Genomic DNA, 15,027 nt, shown 5'->3' with positions numbered 1-15,027 from the left:
GTTTCTGGACATGTGCAGATATGGTTGTCTGCTTCTGTTTTATGGGCATCTTCAGGGGTTATCTGTGGACTTAATACTTAGATGAGTATGTATTTTGGTATTTTTTATGCTTTCTGAATGCCTCCAGGTACATGTGACCAGGAAATGGGCTTTCCTTTTCACTCTTCTTCCTGTGAAGTTTCAAGATACCACTGCTGGTTGTTTTGACGTAACTTAGGATTTAATTTTCTGCCTATTTCCTCTTTTGTTTGCTTGTCCCACTCCACAATCCCCATTCAGGCCTGTTTTCTAATTGGAAACAGTTCAGGGCCGGCTGTGGCCATTTGGTTTTAATTGGAAACTGTCTCTTTAAATTTCAAGGATATCTGTGCCCATGCGTAGTAGAACCCTCCGAGGGTGGGGCTGGGGTGCCCACTAGCTCAGGCACCCCTATAGTCACCAGAATGGAGGTATGCAGATAGCAAGGGACCAATGAACAGATACCAAAAGAAAAGAATGTCCACACCTTTATCTCAGTGGTTCTGCCAGGCGTCTGTGGCTGCTCTGATCCTTCACCTGCTTGGTCTCACTCAAGATGGCGGCTCCTGGAGCAGCCAAGCGTCCCAGACTAGAAAGCAATAGATTTCTTGCTTCTGCCACAAATCCCCCCAGCTGTGAGCCTTCCAACCTTCTAAATATTCCTTTATATGTGGTTCAGAGTTCTGGGACCGTCCCCTGAGCCTGCTTGGTTGGGTATTCTGTGTTGTTGTTGGCGGAGCTCCTTTACTGCACTTCCACCGTATCCGCCATCTTGTTTGTTCTCCTGAAGTTCTTTTTTGCATTTATAATTTACCAGTTAAATACATATTTAATGAAATTATTGACTTATAGTAATAAGTACACTGTCATAAATAGGTTTGGGACAAACAGCTTCTAGTAGGCATGTTACTGTTGTTGTTAAGTGTCGTTGAGTCAATTCTGACTCATAACAACTCTGTTAGGGTTTCCAAGGAGCAGCTGGTGAGCTTGAACTGCAGACCTTGTGGTTCAAACTAACCCTGAGTCCAGCGCATTACCCCACAGCGCCACACACCAACTTGCCTACTCTGAGCAAGGTCTATACTGTTGTTGATGGTGGTGGTTATGTGCCATGGAGTTGGTTTCAACTCATAAAGACCCTGCATAGGGTTTCTGAGGCTGTAAATCTTTACAGGAGCAGAAATCCTCCTCTTCCTCCAGTGAAATGGCTGGTAGTTTTGACCTGCTGACCTTAAAGTTAGCAGGCCGACTTGTAATCACTATGGTACTAGAACTACTTAGCTGCAATCAAGTTAGCCCCAGCTCCTGGCCACCCCACCCACAATGGAACAAAACACTACCCAATCCTGTCTGTCCATCCGTTTGATCAATTGGAGTTTGGAAAAAATGGTATATATTAAACACTGTAAAAAGATGGATAAGGTATAGATCCTGCCTCACAGAGTTTACCATTTTGTAACAATAAAACTTGGAAAGTCCAAACTATTGAGGCTATAACCTAAAAACAAACAGTTCCAACTAGGTGACTTTACAAGACATACCCTTATCCAGACACAATCTAAGATCTGTCCCTTTGGGCTGACAGCACACAGTTTTTCAAGTATGTTTCATGCCTGCACACCACTCATGCCTGACTCGCAGAGTCTCTCTCTTGCTTCAAAATGTGGATTAAATTATCTGCTGGGTCCATACTATGTTGCCATATATTTCTCCTTTTACTTTCTCCCTTCTGAATTTTAATCATAACTCGGACTCTAAGGAAGCAACTAAACCACCTATTTAGTTGTTTCCAAAGAATAGTGTGATTTCTTAAATTATCAAACTAAACAGGATGGTCAGAAAACATGGAAGCCGCCAAATACCAGAATACTATTCTCTCTCTTTCTCTCTCACTCACTCACTCACACACACACACACACAAAGGTAGTGCTCATCTTTCCATGCTAAAGGTAAGTATAAGAAGGGATATTGTAGTTTATCCAAGGTCTCTTGTAAAGGTTGTCCTCAGAGTGAAGTTACATCCTAGTTAAGTTTGATTTGACAGCAGTTTCTCATGTGCCCTAGCTTGATATCCAGATAATTGCCAAACCCAGTGCATTCCTTAATTTCCTCCTCCATATCTCCACAGCCACCTCCTTAGGCCAAGTCCATCAGCTCTTCCCTAGACTTAAGCAACAGCTTTCTCAGTGGGCTCCTAATCACTCATGCCTATCCCACATTATCACACAAGATGAGTTTCTGCCTCTTTACATCAGTATCATTCTCAAATTCTTCAGAGGTTCCACTGCTTGGGATAAAGTCTCAGTTTTCCAAGAAGACATATAAGGCCTTTCAGAGTCTGGTCCAGGCTTCCTGTCCAGCTTCATCTGCATCCACTTCCCTATTGTACACTCCCCCACTTGAACCTGGATGATTTATTTACCAATTTGTACTAATTGTTTATGCAGAGTTGTTCCTGTTGTTTCTTTCTTTCTGGAATACTATTCTTATGATGAACATGATAAAATCCATCAAGATCAAGGTCAAATGGCACCTTCTTCCTCTATTCATTCATTCATTCACTTGTGCATTCAGCCCCAGCCATATGCTAGGCACTGCCCTGGGTACTAGTACTAAGTAATCAGCAGGACTCATAAGTAGAGCTTACGTGAAATAAGAGCACAGACATCAAACAATAATCACATAAGTAAGTGTAAAACTGAAACCATGCCAAATCAGAAAAGCAAAAGTGCTTCAGGCAGAACTCCACATTTAAAGTCCATTGGTAGGAAGGAATCCAGGAAATATATTGTTGTTGTTGCTACTCAGTTCTGACTCATAGCGACCTTGTATAAGGTTTTCAAGGAAATATGAGGGCTTAAAAAAAATTAACACACGGTACTAGAGAGAAAGAGGGAAAGTGAATGGGCGTGAGTAAAGCCCTTGTAGTCCAGATTATGTGAGGCCTTGGCGTCCACAAAAGGAATTGTGTTTTGTTTTGTTTTTTCTAAGAGCAATGGAACACCTGACTGAGATGTTTTAGTAGAAGAGTCATAAGATCAATTTTGTTTTCTGAATATGCTGATATATAGAGAAAAGATCGGAAGGGGTCTGGGTGAATAGTCACTAAAGGGAAAATTTAACTTAATTCCCTCATCACACACCGTATGGAAATGTATGACACAGCATAATAGTTTGGGAAAGAGGCTCAATGTATGCTGGGAGGTGGAAAAAAGCATGTTAGAATTAAATCTTTGCAAGAATGTTCCACAAATTATATAAATCACACACTGTAAGGATAATATCCTCTCTGTCCATTATCATTTGTCCTGACCAATAGACCTCCTTCCCAGAACCCCTGGGCTTGCCTGATGTTGTTGGGCTAGTAATAGAGAAACATAGTCATCCTGCTTCCAGATTCCCTAGAAAAGAGAAATGTAATTAAATGTTTATATCTACAAAATCATTTTGATACAACCATATCGTATTTCCTTTTAGGATCAAAAATGTTACATTGATCATTTCTTACATATGAATTGCAGATGATACCGTACATAATATTCCTACATAGTTGCATGTTAAGTATTACTTACATTATAAATATATTTTCATATTTAAGAATTTCATTCTTTGCATGAAGATTTCAGTTATGGTGTTGTTGTTGTTAAGTGCCGTCGAGTTGGTTCCAACCCATAGTAACCCTGTACAGGGTTTCTGAGACTGTAAATCTTTACGGGAGCAGAAAGCCTCATCTTTCTCCCACGGAGCAGCTGGTAGTTTCGAACTGCTGACCTTAAGGTTCACAGGCCAATTCGCAACCACTACGCTACCAGAGCTCCTTTGTTAGTTACCAAAAATTTGCTGCATTGGTCTGATTTAACTTGAAAACAGACTGAGGTCTCAGAGGCAGAAATTAAAGTAAGTTCTAGAAATGAACTAGAAATTTTTGGAATAATAATTTAAGGCCACAGAGTTAATACCAATAACATGTCACACAGTAAAAGAGACTAGGAAGAAAGGCCTGGTGATTTTCTTCCAAAATCAGCCAGTGAAAACCTTATGCAGCCCAATGATCAGATGTGCACCAATTATGGGCATAGTAAAAGCCAGGCAACATTGCACTGTGTTCTGCCTGGGGTCACCATAAGACAAAGGCTAACTTCACGGCAGCTAACAACAATAGAATTTTATAGTTGTTTTCTAGACACACAATGTGTAACCTATTTTGGAGGTGAATTAATGAGATTTGAGCATAATAAAATGGAATGTTTAAAAGAGTCTACAAGAATCATCTGCTCTGCCAAGAAGAGCCCTTCAGAAGGCATGAGATTGAGTTAAGCAATTCTAGAGTTTGGAACCTGCTAAAGAGCAAGCTCTCCTTTTGTAACATCGACCCAGGGTAGGGGAGTGGAATTGAGTTAGAAGTTGATTTTTTTTCTAGAATAAATATTTTGTTTATGGGTGTAAGACATCTTCCCGTTAGCTGAGCCCTGGCCCCTCCATAAAATCCACTTTCATTACTGGCAAAAGTGCCACTTGAGAGAATTACAGGCATCGAGTCTGGCTGCAACCAAAGCAGGCAACACTGTTCCCAAATCCCTTGGAGACAACCAGCATTTCTTTCCTCCTATATTTCAGAGATGATCATATATATGTATGCTAAGTGTACTTCAACTATTCTTTTCCAAGCTAACAAGAAAATTACAAACATGCACACTCACACCACACACAGACACATTCAAAAAAATAAATAAAATCGAAGAGTCCCTTACTAAAACCTGGGAAAGTCAGACTTTGGTTAGTTGTTTTTACTGCCAAAAATCAAATAAGATCCCCTCCCACCTCTTTACCTCCTCCTGCTCTGGCTTCTGTCCACAGGAAACACTTCACTGACGGGGTGAGAGGGGAGGGTTTTTAACGGAGGCAGAAAGGAGGCAGAAAGAAGAGAAGAATTCTGCCTGGCTGAGGTCGCAATCCAACCATCCATAACGGTGAGCATCACTTGCAAGTCAAAGTGCTACGTCTCAGGAATGGCTCTTAAGGCTCTTAAGGCCTGCAAGAGTGAACAATAGAGAGGAGATAGCAGCCAGGTGGCAGGCAAGACAGGTGCAGGCAGAGAGATGGGCACCTCCTATAGCAAGGTGAAATCAGTCACTGAAATGTGCTTTGAAGGAAAGTGACACACTGCCTGAAAGGGCCTGGGCAACCCTCAAAGTGAGGAATACTCTTGGATTGTGATTATTTATCTAGACCCCCAGGTGTGCACGGCACTCTGTAACACGTTGTTTTTGTTGTTAAGTGCCGTCGAGTCTATCCGGACCCATAGCTAACTTGTATAGGGTTTCCGAGAAGCAGCTCGTTCAAACGGCTTTGCAGTCTGGCACATTAACCCACAGCACCACACCAGGACTCCCCTGTAACAGGTGGCATGTGCCAAAACAAAGAGCAGAGCCCTTGCCCTGAAGAGTTTGCCATATAAGGCATATTTGGGTACAAGCATACACCACGAATCAGCAAAGCAGAAAATAAACACAGTCCATACAGACAATGAGGAATAGATCTTAGCTGACTGTCTCAGAGCTTTTAAAAACAAGAGAGCTTTTAGGAGAGTTGTGTTCGATTTAAAAAGGAAAGAATGAAACAGAATCTGCTGTAAATAAGGATTTAAAGAGATTTGACAGGCTAGAGCAACAGGGTAGATATAACACGATGACTTTAAATAAGATCTGAAGTGGAAAGAGTAGCACTGGAGTATGAAATAAAAGGATACCATCAACATTGTGTGGAGGTTGAACTCCCCAAACACTAGGTTGGTCTGAGGATAAGTCAATGAAAGGATAGTGTCTAGAATGAAAGAGGTGTTGGGCAGCCGCTGAGCAGAGTCTGACTTGGATGTGCCATTCCAAATCAGATCTTTGAGATGCAGTGTGGCACCGTGGTGAAGAGACAAGTCTCTGGGGTCAAATTAGTAGATTATAGACCTGCCAATCATGTAACCTTGGAAAAGTTAACTTACTGCTCTGTGTTACAGTTTCCTCCTTTGTAAAAAAAAAAAAAAAAAAAAAAAAAAAGGGGGGGACGAGGAGAAGAAGAAGAAAAGATGCTAATGATAACACCTAAATTTATGTGAAAACCCTCATAGGCTTAGCATAGTATCCAGTATAGATTGTTCGTATTGTGTGTTGAGTCCATTTTGATTCATAGCACCCTTATATGACAAAGTAAAATTGCCCCATAGTTTCCTAGGTGGTAATCTTCATTGGAGCAGATCAGTAGATCTTTTTTTCCATGGAGCAGATTTAGACCAACAAATCTCAGTCAGCAGTACAGTGCTTAACCTTTGTGCCACAGGGCTCCTGCCTAGCATAGAAGTGAGCCTCTATATTGGTTAATTTTATGTATCAGTTTAGCTAGGCTAAGTTCAACCAGTTGTTTGGTTGAACACTAGGCTAAATTGTTGTTATGAAGATATTTATGATTCACATTTATAATCAGTTTGCTTTAAGTAAAACCAATTACACACACACACACACACACACACAGTGTGGATAAGACTCAATCAATGGAATGCCTTAAGAGCAAAACCTGGGCTTTCCAGAGGAAGAAGGAAATTCTACCTCAAGACTGCAACTTTGCTAGCCCACCACTGGGTCTATGGATTTCAGACTCAAGACCACTGAAATTTCCAGCCTGTCAAGTGCTCTACAGGTTTTGGACTTACCAGTCCCAACAGTTACATGAGACATTCATTAAAATCAATCCTTCTCTCTTTCTTTTTGTATGTATGAATATGTGTGTGTGTACATATAAGTGTGTATATAGTAAATGTTGTTGTTAAGTGTTGTCAAGTTGGTTCCAACTCATGGCAACCCTGTAAAGAGTTTCATCTAGCTCCCACTGAGGTTATGGTTTGCAGTCCAGTACTTATACTACACAGCCAACACACTCACACATATCATAAGGTTCTGCTTCCCTGGAGAGCCCTAACACAGCCTCTAAACCCTCCCCAACCTCCCCTTCTCCTCCTCCATTGACCCCTTGTTCTTGAATCCATCCCTGCTTCTAAGTTTATTTTGATAAACTGCCTCAGTTACCTCCAGTTGGGGAAACAAGGCTGACATAGCATGGCCTTCCATGCAGTCCCTCTCCCAGGTCTTCTTTGTCCTTCGTCTTTGGCTTGGTGAAATAATGACCATAATTAAATTTCTGCAAAACAAATGAAACCAATTCTTATTTATACCACTGATTCTAGGTGTTGTCATAATCATGATTAATTAGCTACCAATGATTATAAAAATGTGTCTTTCTCTGCAACTTTGAGACACTAAGTTTAGACATGCATGTAAATGGAAAATGAATGATGTGGGATACCAAATCCCTCTTATTGACCACCCCTTCTGGCCTTTTCTAGGATTGGTGTCCTATCCTGTTCTCACCACTCTTTCTTCTAGTGCCTAAGCCACTGACCCTGTTGATAGGACCTTCTAGTTTGTTGCTCTGCCCTTATATTCCATATAACTGTAGGCACACTCCTCTCCTTTGTTAGGAAATCTTCCTTGGCCTACTCTGCTTGAATCAGGCTCTGCTGTTTCCACTCTCCCTTAGGTTTCCATTCTCTCCCTTGGCCCTGTAAACTGAGCCTGCAGTGGGGATCCACTCAACCAGAACTTGGTGAACCTCTCTCCAGCTGTAGCCTGAGGTCAGTAGTCTGCTCCACCAATTCCCAAGTTGCTCAACCTTACTTAGTCAATGGCTCAAAATCTCCTAGGAGACATTTGTCTGAGGGAGAACATGTGACCCAACAAGACATCATATTCTCCACTCAAATCCTGGATCACACCATCACCTTCAACATCCTTTACTGTTTTTTGGCTAACACAATTAGAGAGCACTGCATCAACAGAAGACAAGCTTCACCTTCAGTTGTTGTTGGATGCGACATGTTGATTCCATTTTTATTAAAAGTAGCTTGTGTTGACTTAGGAGTACTTGTAATAACATGCTCTGACTGGTCTTTGGTATCTTTCCAGGTGGTTGCTTACACCATTCCAGCCTGCTCAGAGTTGGAGCATCACTACTGACTCTTGCGGTCTAGATGCCACCTTCCATCTTTCTCATTATTGGATGACTTTTTACTTGGCCTTTCTGCAGATCAGCCCCCTCAGAACATGCCATCTGCAAAAATGGGGAGTGAAATACTGCTTTAAATTAAAAGAAAAGAGAAAAAAAGCGACTTTCATCACCCTGAATTAGGCCCAATTTTCCCACTCTGTCACCACCCTCACAAACTCTGGCAAGGTCTTCAAAAGCTGTCCATGTTTCTTCTAAGAGGAAGAGAAAGAAGGAGAGAAGACATTCAATGCATTAGATAGATTTGGCTAGATTGATGTCATTGCTCATTAAGAAAACAGGCAATCTGCTTCTAGTTCTCATTGGAGAAAATAAATCTGCACAGAGCCCAGCCAAATAATGTGTAGCAAATGATCAATGTTATCTGAGGGAGACGATGATTGATCCTTTATTTCTTACACCCTCTCATGCATAATGCATAGACTCTAGGATGTCCTCAGCCTGCCTCAGGACCCAGCAGTGAAGTACCGCATTACCATGCAGAGCACTCATTCTGAATTTCTAGTGACAGTCTCCATATCCCTGAGCAAGTGTGAGCCAGGAATGCTTCAGAATTCAAGAGTCCCTGATAGCAGCATGATGGATTCTTGAATCCCTTCCAGGCCTTTTTACAAGCACATGTATGACGCAGGCAAAGTCTCAGGCAGACTTCAGATCTCAGTATCCTCTGATGCAAAACAGGATTGGCTTCTTTCAAAATGCCAGATAAATGACTAGAAAGATGAAAATCTTTTTTTCTTTTTCTTTTTATTGTGAATTGGGTGAAGATTTACAGAGCAGACCAGTTTTTCATTCAACAATTCACACACATTTCATTTCATGTCATTGACATCAATCCTCACAGTGTAACCTCACTTATGTATGCCATTTCCTTCCTGTTTCCCATTTCCATTCCTCCTTGTTTCATAACCCTTTGAGCTTTGTCCCTGGGAAAATGCTACCCTTTTGATCTCAAGTGGTTGATGATTCTAAGGAGTGTGCACCTTTCTAGTGTATATAATAGTATTTACCTCTGTTGCCTTCAACTCTTTTACTCCTCCCAATGTTGCTGTTCCTCTTATGGACCTATCTACCATCTGGTTAAAAACTGAGTCACAGGGATGAATTCAGCGACAGGTCTGAAAAGTGACAAAAGCCATAAACTTGGGGTTCCACTAGTCTCTATCCATCCAGTAAGCCAGGTCTTTTTATTGATTTTGAGTTTTGTTTCATATTTTTCTTCCACTCTATCTAGGACCTTCCAATGTGACTCCCTTCAGAGCAGTCCATAGTGGTTGCCAAGCACCATCTAATTCTTCTGGTCTCAGGGTTGTGGACACAGATGTTTGCATAATCCATTAGTCCATTAGACTGATTGTTTCTACTTGTCTTCAGTTTTCTTCACTCTTCTTTGCTCTTAACTAGAAAGGGCCAATAGTTGACCTTAGATAGTCATTCATGAGCTTTTAAGATCTCAGTTGCTACTCCCCAAAGTAAGGTGTGGAACTGTATCTTTGTGGACTATGTTATATCAATTGACTTTGATGTCCCCTGAGATTATGGTTCAGGTCCAACGATGAATTACCTCAAAGTGTTTGGTTAGGGTTAAGAAGTTTTCATAGCATTGCCCCCCATATGCTCTACTGTGTTCATGAATATATTAGCAGCATAAGTAAATACATATGTTGAAATCTCCTCTGTCAAATCTATATACAAGGGGGCTTCAAAAAGACCACGGAAAAAAACTATCTTTTAATTCCATTTTCCACAAACTTTTGAAGCCCTCTCATATATTCACAGACATAATCCTGTTTCCTTCCCACACCTGTCAGTTCAATGATTTAGCCTACTTCAATGTTTGCTATAATGTTTAACCCTTTCAATGTTCGAGAAAATATCATGGCAACATTTTATCCAGCATAACCAAGTGTCACAACACCAAGCTAGATTCTTGCTTCACTAAAAAACTTAAATCAGAGAACAAGAAATTACTTCTAACTCAAATCATCATTACTGTCATAATACAAGAGACATCAGAAGCCTCAAAAAGATCGTGGTAGACTTTTCAGTTGTGAGTGTCTAGCAGGGTTTACACTGTTACACTAGACATCAAAGACACTAAGAGAAAATAGGGTCAGAAAGTACACTGTGTGGACTGATATGGACAGACAGTTTGTAAATCACAAATATAGCTACACTGCGTGACAGAAGATGGTTGATAATTTAAAGGCTAAGAACAATTGGGAGCTCAGAATCTATGCTGATCAGAAGTCAGGAAGTGAGAAACCACCACCAGTGGAAAATATTAAGACCATACCAGAAATGCTAAGACATAATGTGTGATAAGGGAAACTAGGTTTCTTTGGGTAAATTAGTCTAGAAATGTTTTTAATAAGACCCATATTCAACTGGAGTCCTGGTGTGGCACTGTACTGCACGGTTGGTTTGAACCACAAGGTTGATGGTTCAAACTCATCAGGTGCTCCGTGGAAACCCTATGCAAGGTCTCTATGAGTTGGAACTAACTCCATGGCATTTAACAACAACAACATATTCATCTAATTCAGTTCACAGTATAAATATTATACTGCAGGTAGAAGTTCTTATGCTACTTTCTGATATACACACACAATTTTGTTTCTCCTTTATCAGAAAGCTTTGCCTTTTTTCAAAAAATTAATAGTACTTCTATTTCTTGGGTTTGCTATATGTTTAATAGAATATGTATATATAATATTTATCATTGTATACATTTACATTTTAAATATCTGTAAATATAATGCGAGGCACTATATTTCCTACTTGCAAATTCATCAGAGGCTCCATGACAGTGAGCTCATCTGCAGTGATAAATGCACTCATATTTCTAGGAAATCTTAACAGAATCTGCAAAACAAAATGAGTCATCTGGCCCACCTGGTGTCCTAAACCACAGCAAAAATGTAGAGAGTGGCGGACTATAGAGAACTATAGTCCCCTCCGCCCTTGTAATGCTTCATTCTAAATACATGCCCTTAGCAGAACCTACTCCAATGTCACCCATCTAGCGGATGCCTAATAAATACTGGTTGTCTCTGATAACACTGACAGAACACAAAGACATTATAATGAATAGTGGGTGATAAAAATATATATAGGTAATGGCTTAGTAGTGGTTGTGTCTTTCTACAGCAGTTTGGAACAATAAAGCCTGCTATTACAGTATAGACAGATAACATTAGATGTGAAAACTGTAACTCCCTTGTCTTGTGTCACCCAAGGAAAATGAAACTAGGTAGAAAGAACAAGGTTTCTTTTAGTAACATAAAAGAACTCACTGTTCATTTGGGAGCCTGTACTCAACCAGCCATACCCTTCAAATTTCAAATGGCAGAAAACAGCCATCCAATGAAATTGAAGACAGTAAAAGTCAGCACCTAAGGAATTAGCATGTTCAATGGTATCATAAATTGAATTGTATCCTAAAAAATATCTACCAACCTAGCAAGGCCATAATTCTCAATATTATGTAATTATCCTCCATTCTGTGATTTGATGTAATTATCATAGGTGTTATAAATCCTAAAATCTATGATAGTAAAGAAGCAAGATTAAAGACAGTTACATTAATGAGACAGAATGCATTCTACAGGATTCGATTGTATCTTGAGTCAATCTCTTTTGAGATATAAAGAAATTGGTGGTGGTGGTAGTGGTGGTGGTGGTTATGTACCGTGGAGTCGTTTCTGACTCATAGCGACCCTGCATAGGTTTCCAAGGCTGCAAATCTTTACAGAAGAAGAAGGCCTCATCTTTCTCCCGCTGAACTGCTGGTAGTTTCAAACTACTGACTTTGAGGTTCACAGCCCGACTCAAAACCACTTTGCTACCAGAGCTCAAACAAGTAAGAAGAGATCAGCAGGACATCCATACCACTAAGAAAGAATTACCAGGAATAGAGCATGTCCTTTGGAACCAGCATCTCTGTACAGGGAAATTCCTAGACCCAGGAGGATACTGATGCCAAGAAACTGGAGATCTCCAAGGGATTCCAAGGCCATAGATGTTAAAGGGACCTTTCCCCAGTGCTGAGAGAGAAAAAGCCTTCCCTAGAAGGAGCATTCTAAATTCAGACTTTTAACCTCCTAAAAACAGATTTCCATTTGTTAAAGCCATTCATTGGTGTTATTTCTGTTAGAGCAGACTAGAGAACTAAAACAAATGGTCCTAAGTATTGGTGTATAAATGTGTTGTTGCATAGACCTAGAATCAGCCAAGCCCAATAGCTAAAAGCTAGAATGTAGGGAATGGAGGTTATAACCTAATCAACTATATTAAAGAAGAGATGTATGAACACAGGATAAATGTACATGTATTAGAAAAGGAAAGTCAAAGAATGTGAATTTGTCAGTGTTTATCCATAGTGAACCAGGGGTTTGTTGTTAAGTACTGTTGAGTTGGTTCTGACTCATAGCAGCCCTGTCTAGGGTTTCCAAGGAGCAGTTGGTGAGTTTGAACCACTGGCCTTGCAGTCCAGTACATTATCCTGCAGCACCACACCAGGACTCTATATTAAGAAACAAATATTCCTGTCACCAAAAGAGTTGCAGGCATAATTAAGGCAGCTATGAGAGCCTAGGATGGGAAAGAGTATGCCCACAATATGCCTCATTCACCAGACTTGGGAAACCTAGACATCATAATGATTGGCAGAAATAAAAAATGGGGCAGGGCTGCTGTGCTTATAAAAATGGTGAGTGGGAGACAGATCTCTATGCTTTCTGGACATCGCACATAATCTGAGAATGAGCCCTGTTTAAGTAAGCCCTGGTGTGGTGCTGTGGGATAAGTACTGGACTGCTAACCACAAGGTTGGTGGTTCAAACCTACCAGTCACTCCTCAGAAACCCTACTCATGGTAGTGAATCAGAACCACCTCTATGGTACTTACCAACAACAAATCCTTCCAAATCAGAGCTACTCAAACATATCTTTGGTGAGTGTGACTTGGTACTTCAGATAAAAAGTGACAGCTGAGAGACTTGGGACACTATTGACCAAATAAAGGTACTGTCAGCCTGAAATGACTATAGTGAGCAGCCAGTTAGCCCCCTAGCATAACTCTGTACCTTCTACAGTGGTCCCTGAATCTACTGCCTACTAGGTAGTAAGGATTGAAATATGAGAATTTACTTTATGGTCTGTCATCCAGCCATTTTTCTTTTGATGTCTACATTTAATCTCTTAAACTCAGTCATAAGCAAAACCTTGAGAGGATCATGTCCTAAATTTATTTCTATTATGAGTTAATTGTTGTTGCTAAGGGCCATAGATTCAGTTCCAACTCATGGTGACCCCATACAAGATTTCTGAGAAGCAGCTAATGGATTTGAACTGCTGACTTTGTGGTTAGCAGTCTAGTGCTCAGCCTACAGTGTCACACCAGGGCATAGTTACTGTTTAACATATTATATTCCAGGAGCCAAACTAAGCTTTATTTACATGGATTATTTTATTTAATTTTCACAACAATTGTGTGAGCTAAGTGTTGTTGTTGTTAAATGCCATTGAGTCAGTTTCAACTTGTAGCGACTCTGTATAGGGTTTACAGGAAGAAATCAATGGATGAGTTATTCGAGAGATAATTTGCCTGTAGTTACGCATTAGTCAGTTGATTGAGTCAGACTCAAGTCCAGGCAATCTTAGCTCCTAAACTCAGGTTCATAACAGTTATTGTAAAGGCTAAGTAGATATGAGGATATGCCTTCCACTGGCTCAGTATATTGTTGTTGTTAGGTAATGTCAAGTCATTTCCAACTCATAGTAACTGTTAAAGCTCTTGAAAGAGTTTTGTACTGGTACCATTGTAGATGGATTAACAGGTCCAGTATATATAAGAATTCCCACCACTTACCTGTGAATTTGCCATATTGTGGTGGCTTGCATGTTGCTGTAATGCTGGAAGCTATTCCTTATGAATAGCAGCAAACATATTGTAACAGACAATGCCAGGCGATGAGCCCCTCAGGTGGAAGGCACTCCAAATATGGCTGGGGAAGAGATGCCTCCTCAAAGTAAAGTTGACCATAATGACTTGAATGAAATAAAGTTTGGGGGACCTTTATAAGCATTTGAAAGTTGAACAATGAATAAGGAAGACCACAGAAGAATTGATGCATTTGAAGCATGGTGTTGGACTTGGTCAATTGGCATAACAAAGTCCACAAAGACAATGTTCTATATCCTGCTTTGGTGTGTAGTGTTAGAAATCTTGAAAGCCCATAAGCAGCCATCTATGTTGCACTTATTGGTCTCTACATGTGTAAAAGAAAGAAAAGTGATAAGAATTGAAGAGACCGAAAAAAGAGTTGAAGAGGCTTGGAATTAAATTAGTTCAGTAGACCAATGGAACGTGAACACCAGTCTCCATGACTCTGAGACCAGAAGAACTAGATGGTGCCTGACTGCTATTAACTGCCATGATAGGGATCACATTAGAGGTCCCTGATAGAGTGGGAGAAAAATGTGGAACAAAACTCAAAATTAATTAATTTCTTGAAAAAGAAGACTGGGTTTACTGGCCAGAAAAAGACTGGAGGAACATGAGACTATGGCCCTCAACCACCCTTCAGGTCTGGAATGAAACTCATCTTCATAGCCCAATTTCCTGCCAAGCAGTGTATAGGGGGAAGCAACAGCACTAGTAAGGGATGCTCACCATGGGATAGTCAATCATTCCTAAACAAAAGGGCCACATTTTCCTAAGAACAGAATTGAGAAGGGATAGGAAATTGTAGCAATTTACACTTCTTTCCTTTATCAAAATTTTTTTATCTTCCTCTAGTCAACTTCTGATCATCAAACCATCGAAGCTAGGTCAAATAGGAATGGGTACTATCTGCAAGTTTGACATTCTTGTGGGTCTCCCCTCACTTCATATCA

The sequence above is a fragment of the Chrysochloris asiatica genome, unplaced genomic scaffold (genome assembly GCF_000296735.1).
Source record: "Chrysochloris asiatica unplaced genomic scaffold, ChrAsi1.0 scaffold00031, whole genome shotgun sequence".
In the NCBI taxonomy this organism is placed as follows: Eukaryota; Metazoa; Chordata; class Mammalia; order Afrosoricida; family Chrysochloridae; genus Chrysochloris; species Chrysochloris asiatica.
The sequence above is the reverse complement of the archived record's forward strand: the minus strand, read 5'-3'. Positions refer to the sequence as shown.